Raw genomic sequence first — 6491 nt, forward strand, 5'->3', positions numbered from 1 at the left:
GGGTCTTACATCCTCCCCCACTCTACACATTCTCTCGTCCTCGACAACGAACGTCTTTGACAATCCATCCATCACCAAATATTGTGAGAATACTATCCTCTACATCTTGAACAACCTCTTATCAACTTGTCTCATAAAAAACAATAAGGAATAATCTCATCTACCTACACACATCCCATGAGACTCCATGAATACCCACGTAAGAATGTCATGTGTTCAATCCTCTCATGTCATCGACCAATCATGTATCTAGTCTCATCATAGTGCCAACTCCATGAGTATTCATGAAATAAAACATGTACTCTCACCATCACATCCTCATGTTAATGGACCTCAGCCTCATCTTTCTCCTTCTCATTATCGAGAAGTACCCTATATGGCACCTCCTACATATTCATACTCACCACCCTAAGAAACTATATTGAGTCTGTATTCATGAGCTCAATGAGAATATGAAGTGGGGGAGTCTCTTGGACTACCTCTCCAAACCACAGATCCTCCATCTCTCCTCATTGAATATGTACTCATCAATCCCGAAATGGTCCACCTCTTACCCGATATGAACTCTCCGTATATGTATGCAATGTATCTCAACAAAGGAGTATAGGAACCAAATCTACCCTCACTCTCCTCAATCAAACTCTCCAACTCTGGATCATCAGGCCAACCATATGCCTCCTCGGTCTTAGTAGACTCCTTATACTCTCTATTGGTCTATCTATGTCAGGTTTCATCATCTTGAATCTCATTCATAGATTTAATCCTACAATATCCATCATCTTGGTCTAGGTCTTCATGCATGCTCAAAATCCAAGCATCAACATCCTCAACATCATCTTCATACTCGACATCTCCACTATTGTCATCAGATGTAGAAGTCTCAACATCAACCTTCTCGCACTCAACTGTGGAAGTCTCATCATAAACCATCTGGGGTCTCTCTGACATCCTTAGAATCTCATTTTCCAATTCAACCATTAGCCTTAAATGCTGCATGAGTATGGGCTCCATACAATACAATTTATCACAAATCTCTCTATCCGACTGTCCTCCCTCCATATAGATAGTTGTCATCCTATGTCCATCTACAATGTCCCTAATACTTGTAACAACCACTAGTTCCTCTCCTAAAATAATGAACAATGTCCCCATATGAGGTGTTGGTACAACTCTCTATTCAACCATAAAATCGATTCCCAATACAATCTCACAGTCATCCATCCTGATAATCATGAAGTCACACTTCCCTTTCCAACTACTAATCTCTACTGGAACACCAAAAACTTCTCGAAGGACTCTCATGCCCTCAGAATTCACCACTTTGAAAGATGCACAAATTGGAACAATCTGCAAGCCCAATCTCCAAGCCACGTCTTCCCTCATAAGTTTATGTGTAACCCCACTATCTACCATAGCCATCGATGAACTCCCATTCACATCAATCTTCACATAGTTCAACTTCATCTGATCCATATAATTTTTCAAAGTATCATCCTTCAAAGAAGTTTCACCTAGAACTTGCATCACTCCCATAGATGTTTGAGAACACTTCCCACTTCTATTTTCCTTCTTTTTGTATAGAAACCACTTTATGCTTCAATGGATAGTTCTTCATCATGTTATCCTCTTTGCGTAGCCAACATGAAAGATACTTCCTCTCCTTCTTACCAATTTTCTTTGGTCCATCCTCTTTCAAAGAGTTCCCTTTCTCCTTATCTGACTTATTCTTCTCGCCATACTCCTTCCCTTCTAGCTTTCCTATTGCACGACGATCCAAAAGATTTTCTACAACAATGATAACTTCTCTGAGAGTCTGCACATTATGTCTCTTTACTTCTGTATGAGCCCAACGTTGTAGACCTATCAAGAAATTGAAAAACCTATCCTTCTTATCCATATCCAGAATCTCCAACATAAGAATTGAATACTCCTTAGTGTAACCCTGTACACTTCCTGCTCGCCTCAAAAACTCTAACTTATTCCTTGCATCCCAAGTATGATCCTATGGTCCAAACTAGGAACAAAATGCTTCCTTCAACTTCATCCATGTGGTAAGGCCATCATGTGTCTGACCCGAGGCAACCTGTTATGCCCATCTTCCCCACTACAACTCCATATTCCTTATTAAGAATGAGGTAGCAACCTTCACCTTGACCTCATCTGAGCACTCTCCCAGTTGATCCAAGAAATGCTATACATATCAATAGAAATTCCAAAGATATTTTTCACATACCATACCATCATACGATTCCAGTTCTTTCAAATTCACCATTACTGAAGCACTAGATGAACTCTTCCTGAATTCTTTCCTCAACACTACAATAATCTCTATCTGCACTTCCATAACTGAAGTAAGACTCTCAATCTTCTCTTCCAACCATATCAATCTATCAAAATAATCTTCAAGTCTGTCAAGCATATCACTGTACTGCTCAAATATCTTAAGCACTTGAGTGAGTAACCCAACCCATCCTTGGTCTTGAATTCAAATGCTCTCTCCCCTGCACTTCAAATGAGACTCCATATCACATGGATCAATCCTTGCCAAATTAGCTTTGATCCCTACTTTGATACCAATTGTCAGTTGGTGAGGAGCACCAAACTTTTGTCAACCTGCCTCAGTTGTGATACCAATTTTCAAACCCCAAAGAACCCTTTATACTGAATTCCCCTGGATGTGCAACAACAACGTGGTTCGTTGTAATGGCTTGACCAACTTACAACTACTTACACTTTGACTATTCCTTTAGCAGTTGCACTTCTATCACGATTTAGATATATTATGTTTGCAGAATTAACATGGAATCTTAACCCATGAACAATGCCCAATTACTTCACTTCACTTATACTTCACAAGTATACAATCATCCACATGTAAAGATACGCAACAATAATATGTCACAATATATTGCCACAAAGCTACACAAACATCAATGTGCACCAGGTTATATAAATACAAGGGAAACCTCACTGGTTCCCATCTTCACATTATAAACTTCGTCAATTTTACAATGTTACAACATCCACAAATTCCAGCCTTCGCCTATTTTCATGTACAACAAATCACAACTCGTGCCACAACCCTATTAGATTGCCCACACTATATACGCAGTCCAAAACTTGCCAAACGTGCCACACCTATCTCAACCTTCCTACATGATCAAACCAAACTTCACCTTCGTTTTCCCTCAAGGCAAGTCATGCCACATTCTCTCCCTTCCCAGACAACTGTTTCTCCCAACTGGTACGACTGTCTCTCCCAAGCTGCACAACTGCCTTGCCTAGCACGCATGACCATCTTGCCTAGCCTGCACAACTATCTCGCCCAATCTGCACAACTATCTCATCTAGCCTACACGACTTTCGCGCCCAACCAACATGATTGTCTCACCCAACTCACACGACTGTCTCGCCCAATTTGCATGACTGTCTTACCAAGCTCACACGACTATCTCACCTTCCACGACTCCTATGAAACCAAAACACACCCAAAACACCTTCTCCTGAACTTGTTCTAATAGTTAGCTCACACGATCAGGAGATCTCATCCATTCGACCTGCTTGTCTCGACTTGGTCTCAATTTCCTTCCTGTTCCATTCGATCTGTTGTTTCGACTCCCACTCTACTTATATGCTTCATGTGTTCATATAGAGGGGTATGCCATTTCAACCAATGCATTAGTTCATTTGGGATGACCTTGTACAACCCTGTTCCACTGGCTCTTCCACTTTGGTTCGCCCGATCTGACTCATTCCACCCATGCGCCCATGCCATCCATTCCACTCATTCGCCTGATGCGACTCGTTCCATTAGTGCGCCCGTCTAACACACCCTTATCTAGTCGCCCATCTCGCATGCCCTTGTCCAATCTCTTGTCTCACGTGCCCTCGTTCGGTTGCCCATCTTGCATTGCCTCACCCATCTCATGTGCCTTGCTCGACTACGTCTTAGTGTGTTTCTTGCACGACTCCACTTTGTAGCAAGATGCGACAAAGTGTTGGTAAAACTCTAAAACATTGCTTTCAACGTTGCAAATGTTGCGATGCCATTCCACCTCCACAACTCAACTCACCTCATCCTAAATGACTCAAGTGCACATCCATAAGGGTCTTACAAGTGTGATCCTATGTCATCCTTGACGTCAACATTACCTTCCCTACCCATGGTTTCTTGAATGAGGCTAGAATCACGTTTGGAAGCATTTTCCATACTACAATACAAATTGTTCTCCACCATTGTCTCTCCTCTCTCATTGGTGAACACCTCAATCGTTATGGGTATAATCCTCACGATTTGGCCAAGGTACACTGGCACAACATATCAACATTGTGGGCAACAAGTTCCTCACTCTCTTGGTTATGGTTCGAGGGTATAACCATTGGTCCCTTTTGCAGACAAAGTTAGGTGGATTCTCCCTCACTCTTCGATGCTCAGTACAACGTATCCTCTCTAGTCGACAAGTGGGATGATGGAGTATTTCTCCCTGTGAGATCAATGTTATCAAAGCTTAGGATGATATTTCCTTCGCTGAATTTTTCTGGATTGAAAAATTTGGGAATATTTTGAAAGTTGGTTAACAAGAGTGAGGTCAAGAGAATTACAAATAAACAAGGAATCAATTATTTTTTACTTACTAAGATAGATTTTTAGAATTCAAAAATTAAGTCCAAAATAAAAATTTTCCCAACACCAAAGACTCTAGAGAAAGTTATTAGTAAAACAAAGCAACATTAATGTGGATGTCTAACAAATAATGCTTCTCTAGTTCCATACCTTCTAAAATTTGAATCCATCACCCATAATTAAGTAAAATAAACAAATTTAATTAAAATCTGTCTTACAATTAATATTGAAATTAGTCAATAATTAAATACACATCAATAGTTATGATTAAAATGATTGATTTATAAAAAATCAATGGCCTTGATCACATTAGACTAAAGCTCTTCACTTTCCCCGAGAGTTCACTTTGGTCCTATGGGATGAAAGGCCATAAAAATCAACGCTTTGATCACATTGAACCAGAGCCTTTCACATTTATGTCTAGATAACTTTATTTCGATGTAATTAAGGTTGTTGATTTTTCATTAAAACCAGTAACATTATTCAAATCAAATCAATTCCCTTCACATTTCTTAAGAGTTGGCTTTGGTCCAATGTAATCAAATTTATTGGTGTTTATGAAAAATCAATGACTTTGATTACATTACAACAAAATCCTTAAAACTTCTGAAGAGCTAACTTTAATCCGATGTGATAAAGACGTTTATTTTTGTCAATAACTTCTGATCAAAACCTTTGAAATAAATATTTTGATATGAACAATTTTTTGATCCACAAATCAATTCGATGATTTTTAAAATTAGATGAACATCATTATGAATGTGGTAATGATTTTTAAAATTAGATGAACATCATTATGAATGTGAAATTAGATGAGTGTCATTATGAATGTGGTAATTTTAAAATTGGTAATATTTTAATTAAATAGAGTTTAGAAATGTGCACTCATCAAATTTAACCTCTATATGCCATATGCATTTATACACATATCCACCCTTTATGTATTTGAATTTCTTAAATAACTGTAATTTTAAATTTGAATAGATTTGTTTAAGTATGTGATAATATCGCTGAGAAGACGACGATTTTCTCATTAAAATCTAATGATTATTATTATTATTTTAAATCTTAAATTGGGAGTATCTAAATTGTTTTTTAATGGTGGAAATGGATTTAGCACCCTCAAGAACCCCTTGAAAGCTATAAATTTGATTTTCAAAAATTTCCCTTGGATTTCATCAAAATTGTGTCCAAAAAGCTATTCTTTTGTAGGTGAATCACCACTTATTATCCCTGCCCTATGGAAGGGATATTGCATTGAGTTTTTGGTCAAACCTATATTAGTTTGACCAAAAAATTTTGCAATTTTTTTATAGCTAAACATTACAAATTAAAATTTATTATTTTTAAAAAATAGTTTTTTTTTTTTTTTTAAATTAAACTTGTTGATGGCCTCATTTAATAAACCTTTACAAGAATAATAATGTACTTATAGTCAGTTTATAAAATCTTATTTTATTAATTTTTTAATGCTTTTATAATAAAGACTCAATCATCATAAAATAATTAATTCATTTTAATATAAAGCAAAATAATATCTTATCCAAACGTAATAAGCCCTGCAATCAAATAACTCAGTTAGGGGAGGGTCGCCAATACATGTGCGCCCTCCCCGCCACGTCACTTTACCACGTGTCAGGACACATGGAGCCGGTACGACACTTGTCCACTGTGGAGCTCCATGTGTGGGCTATCACCTCACTGCATAAAAAATCAACTTCGCGCCATTTCAACGGTTGGTCTGGGCTCATTTCTGCGATGTTCCATTTTCCCTTTGTTTTTCTGCTCGAGGCCGGTTGTTGGGCGAAGCCCCCCACCGAAGATGGCGCGGGACGGCCCTATAACCTGCGCGCATGGTGGTTTATTC

This window comes from Pinus tabuliformis, chromosome 1_2 (assembly GCF_031772625.1).
Source record: "Pinus tabuliformis cultivar Carrire ecotype Pingquan chromosome 1_2, CPIR1, whole genome shotgun sequence".
Taxonomy (NCBI): Eukaryota; Viridiplantae; Streptophyta; class Pinopsida; order Pinales; family Pinaceae; genus Pinus; species Pinus tabuliformis.